General features: G+C 33.8%; 1 long non-coding RNA gene across 2 annotated transcripts; it reads right to left on the reverse strand.

The window, feature by feature from the left end:
- Positions 1 to 1,019: 1,019 nt before the first annotated feature.
- On the reverse strand, positions 1,020 to 9,327 carry LOC134715367 (uncharacterized). 2 transcript variants are annotated; one of them, XR_010106674.1, is made up of 7 exons: positions 9,256 to 9,327; positions 5,057 to 5,125; positions 4,734 to 4,799; positions 3,129 to 4,015; positions 2,727 to 2,794; positions 2,462 to 2,529; positions 1,020 to 1,776 (listed from the first exon to the last, which is right to left on the reverse strand). It is a non-coding gene; the product is annotated as an uncharacterized LOC134715367 (long non-coding RNA). The 2 variants fall into 2 exon arrangements; XR_010106675.1 differs by having other exon boundaries at positions 3,129 to 4,031.
- Between the last annotated feature and the right edge of the window lie 3,837 nt (positions 9,328 to 13,164).

Below are 13,164 nucleotides of genomic sequence, written 5' to 3' on the forward strand. Positions count from 1 at the left end.
ATAACTAACATTACAAAAAGCTTAACCTTTTCTTCAAGCAGTCGAAAAAGCGGTCAAGGACAATGGTTTTCCCTTTTGAATGGTTTTACACTAGTAATATTGGGCCCTTTATAGCTTGTTGTTCCTTGTGAACCAAAGCTCAGTGTTGAGGGCTGTACCTTGACCTATAATGGTTTACTTTTATAAATTATTATTTGGATGGAGAGTTGTCTCATTGGCACTCATACCAAATCTTCCTATATTTATGTAACAGAGGGAAAGTTCTTAACATAAAACATCTATATACAAAGAATGTAGCATCCCGGTCTTCCACCTTTTAAACTATAAAGCTTTTAGTAGGTTAACTAAAGCCCCTGCCAGATCACTTTGATGTCGAGCTTTCTGCGGCAGAAGAAACAGGGTCTACAAAAACCATCAAAACTAGACTTAAACTGCATTCGATGATCCACAATTGTGTGTACAATTTCAAATGATTGGGTCAAGTGGGACTATAACTATCGTCCAGAAATATGTGAAATACCATTTCCAACGGCAAGTCACAACTCCTGAACAATTAATGTAAAAATTTCATACTTGACCTGTATTTTTAAGTGCTTATTAAAACGTTTAAACCTGCTGCACCTGTTTGCACCTGTCCATAGTCAGGAACCTTATGTTCATTGTCTGTTGTTTGTTGATGTGGTACATCAGTATTTCTCATTTCTTGTTTTTTATATAGATTGGACTGTTGGTTTTCCTGTTTGAATGGTTTTACAGTAGCCATTTTTGAGGCCCTTTGTAATTGCTGTTGAATGAGACCCAAAGCTGTATGTTGAAAGACGAACTTTGACCTATAATGGTTTACATTTACAAATTGTTACTTGGATGGAGAGTTGTCTCATTGGCACTCATACCACATCTTCTTATATCTATTAACTATAAATCAAACAATGCATATTTATAATTCTGTTAATTTTGACAGCTTGTGAGGACGCACAGGGTTTAAACTAAAATGACTAAATAAAACTAAAACCCAAATGTAAATTTGCTGACAGCCTGTCAAACATGATAGACATCATATTTAATTTATATCATAAATTATTTTCCAGCAGTACACCTTTATCAAACATATACAATGTACTATTTAATATCAATGTATCAATAGTGTATTCTCTTATATTTTTGAAATTTTACCCTGTATAAATATGAAAATGTGGAATAATTTAAAAATTAAATTAAACCAAAAGAAGAGATGCTAGTTTGTTTACTTACAAATAAAGGAACGAATTGAAAAAATATATGAAATAAACATATGTACAATAACATGTGTAATAAAATAAAAAACATTATATGCATAAAATACAAAATGTGAAAATGTCTATTGTAAAAACTAAAGCTTTAAAAAAGTCTGGTATTTTTGTTCTTCTTCCACTAAATAGCCATAGTGTTTGTACTGTATTTCTGCGATCCTGTGGTTTTAACACATATTACATCGTCATCTTAATCTTCAGGATTGCTGACGTGCAAGTATTCTCTGTCAATATATCTATGGTTGATTTTTCTGGTGTCTTTTGTGTGTTAACTGTAGTTGAGGCTGGGTATTTAGATGGTGCTGCTTCGATTCTAAATTTTGGAATTATTTCCTGTTTAGTGCTAGCTACTACCGGTGGAATCCTTTTGGCTTCATTGATCCTGTTCCAGCTATAGGTCCAGTTGCCGATGAAATCTGTTATTGTTGTGAATACACAAAAATTGTCTAAATTACATTGTGTTTTATGCAGCCACAGTAGATGTTACCTGAAAAATAAATATAAATTCTTAAACATATCTCAGACAAAATTATATAATTGAAATAAAATTGAGAATGGAAATGGGGAATGTGTCAAAGAAACAACAACCCGACCAAATAACAAAACAACAGCAGAAGGTCACCAACAGGTCTTCCATGTAGCGAGAAATTCCCGCACCCGGAGGCGTCCTTCAGCTGGCCCCTAAACAAATATATACTAGTTCAGTGATAATGAACGCCATACAAATTAACCAAATTGTACACAAGAAACACTATATTTAATGCAAGAGAATAATTATCTGGGCATAACAATAAGAATAATATATATACACATAACTGTTCTTTTACTATTTTCATTAAATGAATTGGTGGCATTATTAACTTTTAAAATATCAGTCTTTATTAGCAAAATAGGATGAACAACAAGTTATTTCATCAGGCCTTTAGTTTTACCATTGAACGCTTCACATTTTTCATATTGTGGACTTTTATAGTACAATACAGTATAGGTTTTTCTCATTGTTAAAGGTGGTAAAGTGATATAAGTTGCTAAAATTCTTGTCATATGTGTCATATGTGTCAATTATCTCATTACATTGTCACACCACATCTCTTAATTTTATTATAGTGGTAAAAATCAACATTGACATGCTATTAGATAAATAATTCATAAATCTGTCTCCTGATTCTCACAATAAAGGTCAGCTCCAATGGCCATACCCAGCCTCAATTCTAATGTACATGCTGTGATCGATGCTATCCTGAAATATAAAATGCTTCATCATCAAAAAGGTGCCAATGTAAAGAACATATAGATTAGACAGCTACCCAGCAATTATTTATGCAATTAGAAGATATTCTTTAATTTACTCATATAATGGAACTGATAAATGAGAGTAGACTTCTCACCAACTCTTATATTTGTTTTTTTTGAACAAAATAACAAACTGGTACGTACCTTTGTATTAGTTGTATAAGACTACCAAGTTTATTGCCAACACCATGAAAACATCTCACTGGAAGAACCTAAAAATAAAATAAAATGGATACATAAAATATTTTACAAATCCATTTCATTTGTCAAGATAACATTTACTAAATATTGTTTTGATTTCTTACTACATACTCAGAATAATATTATATCAACACTTAAGTTTGCAAAATTCATATAACGATGTAATACAAAAACGAAGTAAATGAATAATGACTTGATTTCAACTGCACAAAAATCTCAATATTTTACTCAGTTATCTCTTATTGAATTAACAAATCTTGGTTGAAATTGTCTCCCCTTGGAAGTAATATTCCAATCTGTAGGCTTACTTTTATATAATTTTAATAGTAATTCTTGTTGATATACCTGGTACATGTATAGAAGTTGTAAGGCTTAAATAAACCTGCCTTTTTATTTTCTAGGTAAAGCTGCAGACCTATTTCTGACTGAAGGTTTCTTTAACCATCTTTAATAGAATTGCTCTGCTACTGGGTGTAAGGTTTCTTTAACCATCTCTTTAATAGAATTGCTCTGCTTCTTGGTTCAAGGTTTCTTTAACCATCTTTAATAGAATTGCTCTGCTACTTGGTTGAAGGTTTCTTTAACCATCTCTTTAATAGAATTGCTCTGCTACTTGGTTCAAGCTTTCTTTAACCATCTTTAATAGAATTGCTCTGCTACTTGGTTGAAGGTTTCTTTAACCATCTTTAATAGAATTGCTCTGCTACTTGGTTGAAGGTTTCTTTAACCATCTTTAATAGAATTGCTCTGCTACTTGGTTGAAGGTTTCTTTAACCATCTCTTTAATAGAATTGCTCTGCTACTTGGTTGAAGGTTTCTTTAACCATCTTTAATAGAATTGCTCTGCTACTTGGTTGAAGGTTTCTTTAACCATCTTTAATAGAATTGCTCTGCTACTTGGTTGAAGGTTTCTTTAACCATCTTTTATAGAATTGCTCTGCTACTTGGTTGAAGGTTTCTTTAACCATCTCTTTAATAGAATTACTCTGCTACTTGGTTCAAGGTTTCTTTAACCATCTTTAATAGAATTGCTCTGCTACTTGGTTGAAGGTTTCTTTAACCATCTTTAATAGAATTGCTCTGCTACTTGGTTGAAGGTTTCTTTAACCAACTCTTTAATATAATTGCTCTGCTACTTGGTTCAAGGTTTCTTTAACCATCTTTAATAGAATTGCTCTGCTACTTGGTTGAAGGTTTCTTTAACCATCTCTTTAATAGAATTGCTCTGCTGGCTGCAATATGGAAAATCTATATGAAAAATAATTGAAACAATATTTAATGCAAAAGAACGATTAACTGAGTAGTTAAACTACCAGTCTTTGTTGGCACAAAACGATGGAAAAAGTCATTGTTTACTGTTTTATATCACATTTGTTATTGGTTTTCATTTGACCATATCTCAATCCATTGGAGTTTGGTATGAATTGTTTCATATTTTGACATTCTGGGGACTTACTCAGCTTACTATACTGTATAGATTTTGCTCACTGTTGAAGATCGTTTTGATCTTTAGTTGATAACATCCTTGCCATTTTGTCTCTGCTTGATAAAAGTCAAATGCAATCATACCATACCTCTTAATTTCTATATATAATAAGGGAACAAATTAAGATGACAACAACAACAAAAATCCCAAGATAATGTATCCCTTATTTTTATCTTGATACCCAATTTATATATAGATTCTTACATTGATACCAGCGGATTATTGGATTTATCCAATCGAGATGGTTTAATTATCAATTTTAAAGTCTGAGCCTTGGCGAGGAGTTCTGATAGTTTTTCAGTCAGACCCGATCAAAATCCATATATCTTGCGAAGTCTCAGGAAGTCTAGGGGATTCCAAGATTTTATCAATTTTATACTGAAAATTTTAAGCCTATCAGATTCATTTCTCGTTAGATATACTGTTCCCAGGTTAAATAGTTAAAAAATCTGACTGATACTTACCATATAGTCAGCTCTGATGGCCATTATTGCATGCATCAATCCTATCGGACAAGCTGTGGAGCTAATCTAAAATATAAAATGCTTCTTCCTTAAAAATTGTTTAAAATGATAATCATAATATACTATATGTACATTTTGTAAAAACCAGGATTTTAAATGTTCAATGAATTGCAAATTTTCTATATGTTTGTATGCAGGCTTAGGCAAAACCATGTAATCAAATATCCACGAAAATACATGTATTCCACAATCCACAAATATTGGTACCCACCAAATAATCCACAGTATTCTTTTTAAAAATGGAACAAAATACTGATACCTACCTTTGTAAAAGCTGTATTTGACCACCAAGTCTTAGTCCCAATACCATAAAAACATGTCAGAGAAAGAGCCTAAAAAATTATTAAAAATGGATACACTTTATATTTTACAAATCCATTTTCGTTGTTAAGGTCAAGGAACAGTAAATGGGCTATGTCACAGATTTTGCTAAAAATTTGCATACAACCTTGGTTCGTTGAACTACAACTGAAAATCGAAAAAATAATACATTTATCTCTTTTATTATCTGAAAAATTGCAGATTGATTTCTTTGAATATGGGTGAATATTTGTATAGAAAGCACATAAAATCGGCGAAAAACCTTCTAAAATTTGTCTTAAAATCGCTAAATCTTTAATTCTACTCCATAGATTTTTCTTAAAAAACTATATATTGTTGACACATAAATTTCTGTTTTAATGATATAAAATAATCATAGGGTCACCGACTTCGTTTTTTGTCTAATAATCAATTTGTTCCTTTATTGGTAGTGAAAAACTTCAAAAATCAACGTTTTACGGCCTGCAACGCGATAACGTTACGATTATTTCGATGTTTTGTTGGATATTTTCACAAAGAACAAAAGTTTGAATGATGTTTACCGTAAAAACAAAGTCGGTGACCCTATCTTTATTTTGCATCATTATAACGGAAATTTATGTATCAACAACATATAGTTTTTTAAGAAAAATCTATGGAGTAGAATTAAAGATTTGGCGATTTTAAGACAAATTTTTGAAGGGTTTTCGCCGATTTTATGTGCTTTCTATACAAATGTTCACCCATTTTGTAAGAATTCATTCAGTAATATTTTAAATGATAGATGAGATAAATGCATTATTTTTTCGATTTTCAGTTGAAGTTCATCGAGCCAGAGTTGTATGCCAAATTTTACTGAAATCTGTGACATAGCCCATTTACTGTTCCTTGACCTTAATATAACATTTACTTAACATTTATCTGATTTCTTACTGCATGTTCACAGAAGTATAACATCAACAAAGAGTTTTATCATTTGAATTTCAACTGCACAAAAACTATCTGCAAATATTACAGAGTTATCTCCCATTGAATGAATTAATATTGCTGTAATTAGTCCCCCTCATCCTTATAGTTTCTAGATTTCACTTTTAACTGCTCATAATTATATGCATATATTACAGAGTTATCTCCCATTGAATGAATAAATCTTGTTGTAATTAGTCCAACCTTGTCATTTCATGATTTCAATTTCAACTGCTCTCAAGTTCTCCAATGGTGCTTGAACATGTCTCAATTTGAAATATTTATCAAATATTTCTAGAGAATTTATAGAAATTGTTAGGCTTAAATAAATTTGCCATTATCATATTTTTTTATGTAAAGACCCCAGACTTAGTGAGGTTGAAGATTCATTTAATCACTTTCCATGGATCTAAGGTCTCCTGGCTACTTCAAAATGCTTTTCATGGCGGCTTTTATGCTAATCTGTTCACTGAATCCATTTTATTTAATTAATGAAATATCCTCTCCATTGTACATAATGTTTGTAATCAAAATTGAATTGGCAGTCACCAGAATATCCCAAACTATCTCCCAATATCTTTTTTATCCAATCATGGCAACTGGAGTAGTAAAATACAAATAATGTATTTAATTCAGACAAAATTACTATATATGATAAAGTCATGCTAATTATAAGATGCGATTTTCTTAGCTTTTAAAATATTTCGTAAAAACTGTGAATCAAAGAATTCAGCTTTATCTATAACTAACATAGGACTAACATAGGACAATGTTGTTGATTAAAAAATACTCAATTCTGGACCCTTTTGTTTTTCAAATAATTAATATTACTTGAGTGTTATGAACTAAGTTCCAGGTCGACAAGTTCAGTCTAGTAATGAGGATAGTAATGTCTTTTGCTGTCAGGCGTCATGGTCCTTTTGGCTATCATAAGGGTAAAATTGGAAAGCATTTAACTATGATATCCTTAATGATTTAAAATATCCTTAATGTGATCCTTCATTAGTTTCAAAACAGGGGCGAAAGATACCAGTGGGACAGTCGAAAACCAGCGGTGATAATGGTGCTCCGAAAGGATATATAAGCAGAAGGTTGTGTTGTTTATTTAAACCTGGTAATAGTTTAATTTGATAGGTCACATATGTAAAAAGGGAAGGGGATTGTAGTAACGACATAAGAAACAGTTCCGATATCATCTGTAAAACGGTTATTCCATAAAAAAGGTGAAGCAAATTGTGATGGCATCCAGAAAATTTATTAAGGGGATGATCTCAACTTAATCATTTGGAACTCTTATATGATAGCTTCCTTGTGAGCACCAGCCCTCTATCATGGCAATCATGATAGGAAATACGAGCCGGGGAATATGGCATCAATTGGAAGATGTAGTCTGTATGCAGGCACTGCTGGAATGTTGATACATAGAAAGTTCACAATTGGGAAACTGAAATCATCTCTTTTGTCGTTAAGTTTAGTTTTCAACCAACCCTCTTTGTCAATTTCTAGATGTAAGTCAAGTTATGAGGCAGACGTAATTGTATCTGTTGTATCTAGTTCAATGGGATGGATGCTTTCAACTTAATTACCACATTTTGAGTTATTTAGTGTAAGATCATCATCAACTTACTCTTGAAATCCCTAGGTTCCTTAAAAGGATAACAGTCAAAACTAAACAAAATTTAAACTTAAATTTAAAACTACATTACTTAGTTTAATAATTCTAATTGTTTGCAATTCTTGAAAACTGTTGGGAGTCTTAAAAGGGATCCCTGTAGTTATGAAAGCATTCAAATTACTTTGGACTCTTATGGACTCTTGAGAAACTACTTGAACTATAGTATGATCCTCATTTAAAGTATGGCAATCAGATTTCTGTTGAATTGGCCAGCAATTCCATGTACATGTGTATTGCTAAATGGTATTTCAAATATAATAAACTCATCATACATGTAGATACCAGCTTCAAAATTCTATATTTACTCAAGACCATGTTTTGTTTAAAAAAAGACTCATCAGTGACACTCGAATCAAACAATGTTTATAAGGCCAAATAGAGAACAAAGTTTAAGAGCATTGCGGACCAAAAATTCCTTAAAAGTTTTGCCAAATACAGCTTAGGTTATCTATTCCTCAGAGAGAGACTTTTTAAAGCCTTAGTTTTTCAAAAATTCTAAGTTTTGTTAACAGTTAATGACACCTTAAAAATACCTTGAGACTAAATACTCTTGCCTAGCGGCTTGGAAAATTTAACAGTCCCTCAACTGATATCTTCACAAATATCCCCATAACATGATAGATGTGTTTACAATTTTTATGTTTGTTTTTTTTATTAAATAGCAATATTTGATCAAACAGGAAATTCTTGACAAAAAAGCCTCAATTTTACAAACCCTGCCTATAAAAGTTAAAAGTGATATTATAACAAGTCAATCTAATACATGCAAGCTGTTCTTAAGTAATAATGTTCAAATATTAATTATTAACAACACTATTTAAAAAGAAACAACATTTTCATTCGACCAAGTAGGTCAACTTTGGTTTTTTTTTCTGTTACCTGTTGCACCCCTCAGTTTCAGAATCGTCTAAGCTCTCCATCAGGATATTTATATTTAATCCATCAAAGTATTTATTATATTACAAATTTGCTTTAAATAATAATGGAAAGGTTATAAATATTAGTCACAACAGGTTTTCTTTCCAGTTCTGTAAAATTCTTCGAAAAAATTGCCTTTCACCAATGCAGACAATAAGCACACCCCTCACTACCTTCACACCAAAATTTTATCATTTTTCTGGAATGAAATTTTCATTTCCTTCAAAATACCTTCTAAATGCTCATAACTTTTTGTGCAAGTTTTTGGAAAAACTAAAGTGTTTGTTAAAGTTGAAACATTGATGAAATTAAATCAATACTAAAATTAAATCAATAACAAAATTATTAAATTAACAATAAAATATCTTTGCATTTCAAAGTTGAGGCAAATTGTGTATATCCAAGGATATATATAGCTAACTATACAAATCCTTGGTATATCGATCAGGACCAAAATGTCCATTTTTTTCTCTTAGGGCGGAGAACACAGTTTTGTTCCCCTAATTGTCTATCAAAACATAATGACAATTAAAAAAATATTCACCGGCTTTTTTTCGATAAGATTTGGTGTGCATAAAGTTTGACTTTTATCCCAAAACATACCAAAAATTCACAAAACTCTAGCTGCTCATTTTCTTCTGGTAACCACGAACGTATAAAGCCAGAGAGCTTCCGAGAAGGGGAAATTCCACTTTTATTTTCATAAAGGTAACGTTCCGGTGCAACGAGTTGACATGCATTGTTTCCAGACACATGGAGGTGTCAGACCACCCATTAAAAGTCCTTATTTGTTCAAACGAATTTTGCATTTTTCATAGCTTTCTAAATTGTTTATCTTAAGTTTAACCTCTTACAAACCAGGTATGTCCTAGTCCAAATAATTATGACGTCTGGCAAGGCTATTTTAATTTTTTTTCTGGAACGCCTTCCTACACGTCGTAGGAAGGCGTCCTAGAAAGAAAAAAAAATAGCCGTCCCAGACGTCATAATTATTTGGACTAGGTATGTCCTGAATCGTACAGGATTCACCTTTCTTCATGTCACTATTTTCAACATACCGAGGCAGCACTCGCACCCGCAAAGTGGAGAGGGATTAATATAAGTCGCAAAACTTGTTTCCCAATCCACTCTAAATAAATATGTTTAAACTAACATACCGAGATAAAAAAAAAAGAAGAGACCTTCCGAACTAATGCATAGGCTCACATGCAAAACAGCTGACCTTTGAAAATAAAAATAATAAAAACTGCTACATAGAAAAAAAATTCATGTTCATATCATGTATGTACTAATGTGAAATTGTGATTTAATCGAAAAAAGGGGGTCTTGCCACGAAGAATAAAAAGTTGGGCAATCCTGAAGTCAAAACATTTTTTTCTTCTTTCTGTTTACTATTTTTACTAGGCCACACTGTAAACATGATATCCTTCCACTTTCCTGGATTGATATCCCAAAAAGATGCACAATTTTTAAAGTCTATATATATGTTTCAATTCAGCATAAACCTATGATCAAACAGAAAAAATTGAGTTCAGAAAAAAAAATCAAGAAAAAAAATGCACTATTTTGTTTCCCTCCATGTTTTGACATGCACCAGAAACTGGAGTTGTAAAACAAGACTGGTACCTGGTGGTTGAGAGAGTAATTGGTGGTGTGACACCTGCAAAGAGATTGTGTCCTAAGACATACACAAAGGCCTTAACAGAAAACATACCCTCAAATTTATGTCCCATAGGCCACACGACCTAAAGGAAAAAAAGAAGACAACATTAGACATACACAAAGGCCTAAACAGAAAACATACCTGCGATTCAATCAGCAACACGCCCTGCCAGAAAAAAAGAAAACATGACATAAGACAAACACAAAGATCTTAACAGAAAACATACCTGCGATTCCATCAGCGACGCGCCCTGCCAGAAAAAAAGAAAACATGACATTAGACATACACAAAGGTCTTAACAGAATCATACCTGCAATTCCATCAGCGACGCACCCTGCCAGAAAAAAAGAAAACATGACATTAGACATACACAAAGGTCTTAACAGAAAACATACCTGCGATTCCATCAGCAACGCACCCTGCCAGAAAAAAAGAAAACATGACATTAGACATACACAAAGGTTTTAACAGAAAACATACCTGCGATTCCATCAGCGACGCGCCCTGCCAGAAAAAAAAAGAAAAAGGCATCATTAGACATACACAAAGGTCTTAACAGAAAACATACCTGCGATTCCATCAGCGACGCGCCCTGCCAGAAAAAAAAGAAAAAGGCATCATTAGACATACACAAAGGTCTTAACAGAAAACATACCTGCGATTCCATCAGCGACGCGCCCTGCCAGAAAAAAAAAGCAAAAGGCATCATTAGACATACACAAAGGTCTTAACAGAAAACATACCTGCGATTCCATCAGCGACGCGCCCTGCCAGAAAAAAAAAGAAAAAGGCATCATTAGACATACACAAAGGTCTTAACAGAAAACATACCTGCGATTCCATCAGCGACGCGCCCTGCCAGAAAAAAAAAGAAAAAGGCATCATTAGACATACACAAAGGTCTTAACAGAAAACATACCTGCGATTCCATCAGCGACGCGCCCTGCCAGAAAAAAAGAAAACATGACATTAGACATACACAAAGGTCTTAACAGATAACATACCCTCAAATGTCCTGTAGGCCACACGACCTAAAGAAAAAAAAAGAAAAAGGCATCATTAGACATACACAAAGGTCTTAACAGAAAACATACCTTCTATTCCATCAGCGACGCGCCCTGCCAGAAAAAAAGAAAACATGACATTAGACATACACAAAGGTCTTAACAGAAAACATACCTGCGATTCCATCAGCGACGCGCCCTGCCAGAAAAAAAAAAGAAAAAGGCATCATTAGACATACACAAAGGTCTTAACAGAAAACATACCTGCGATTCCATCAGCGACGCGCCCTGCCAGAAAAAAAGAAAACATGACATTAGACATACACAAAGGTCTTAACAGTAAACATACCTGCGATTCCATCAGCGACGCGCCCTGCCAGAAAAAAAAGAAAAAGGCATCATTAGACATACACAAAGGTCTTAACAGAAAACATACCTGCGATTCCATCAGCGACGCGCCCTGCCAGAAAAAAAAAGAAAAAGGCATCATTAGACATACACAAAGGTCTTAACAGAAAACATACCTGCGATTCCATCAGCGACGCGCCCTGCCAGAAAAAAAAAGAAAAAGGCATCATTAGACATACACAAAGGTCTTAACAGAAAACATACCTGCGATTCCATCAGCGACGCGCCCTGCCAGAAAAAAAAAAGAAAAAGGCATCATTAGACATACACAAAGGTCTTAACAGAAAACATACCTGCGATTCCATCAGCGACGCGCCCTGCCAGAAAAAAAAAGAAAAAGGCATCATTAGACATACACAAAGGTCTTAACAGAAAACATACCTGCGATTCCATCAGCGACGCGCCCTGCCAGAAAAAAAAAGAAAAAGGCATCATTAGACATACACAAAGGTCTTAACAGAAAACATACCTGCGATTCCATCAGCGACGCGCCCTGCCAGAAAAAAAAAGAAAAAGGCATCATTAGACATACACAAAGGTCTTAACAGAAAACGTACCTGCGATTCCATCAGCGACGCTCCCTGCCAGAAAAAAAGAAAACATGACATTAGACATACACAAAGGTCTTAACAGATAACATACCCTCAAATGTCCTGTAGGCCACACGACCTAAAGAAAAAAAAAGAAAAAGGCATCATTAGACATACACAAAGGTCTTAACAGAAAACATACCTGCGATTCCATCAGCGACGCGCCCTGCCAGAAAAAAAGAAAACATGACATTAGACATACACAAAGGTCTTAACAGAAAACATACCTGCGATTCCATCAGCGACGCGCCCTGCCAGAAAAAAAAAGAAAAAGGCATCATTAGACATACACAAAGGTCTTAACAGAAAACATACCTGCGATTCCATCAGCGACGCGCCCTGCCAGAAAAAAAAAGCAAAAGGCATCATTAGACATATACAAAGGTCTTAACAGAAAACATACCTGCGATTCCATCAGCGACGCGCCCTGCCAGAAAAAAAAAGAAAAAGGCATCATTAGACATACACAAAGGTCTTAACAGAAAACATACCTGCGATTCCATCAGCGACGCGCCCTGCCAGAAAAAAAAAGAAAAAGGCATCATTAGACATACACAAAGGTCTTAACAGAAAACATACCTGCGATTCCATCAGCGACGCGCCCTGCCAGAAAAAAAAAGAAAAAGGCATCATTAGACATACACAAAGGTCTTAACAGAAAACATACCTGCGATTCCATCAGCGACGCGCCCTGCCAGAAAAAAAAAGAAAAAGGCATCATTAGACATACACAAAGGTCTTAACAGAAAACATACCTGCGATTCCATCAGCGACGCGCCCTGCCAGAAAAAAAGAAAACATGACATTAGACATACACAAAGGTCTTAACAGAAAACATACCTGCGAT

The sequence above is a fragment of the Mytilus trossulus genome, chromosome 4 (assembly GCF_036588685.1).
Source record: "Mytilus trossulus isolate FHL-02 chromosome 4, PNRI_Mtr1.1.1.hap1, whole genome shotgun sequence".
Lineage (NCBI taxonomy): Eukaryota > Metazoa > Mollusca > Bivalvia > Mytilida > Mytilidae > Mytilus > Mytilus trossulus.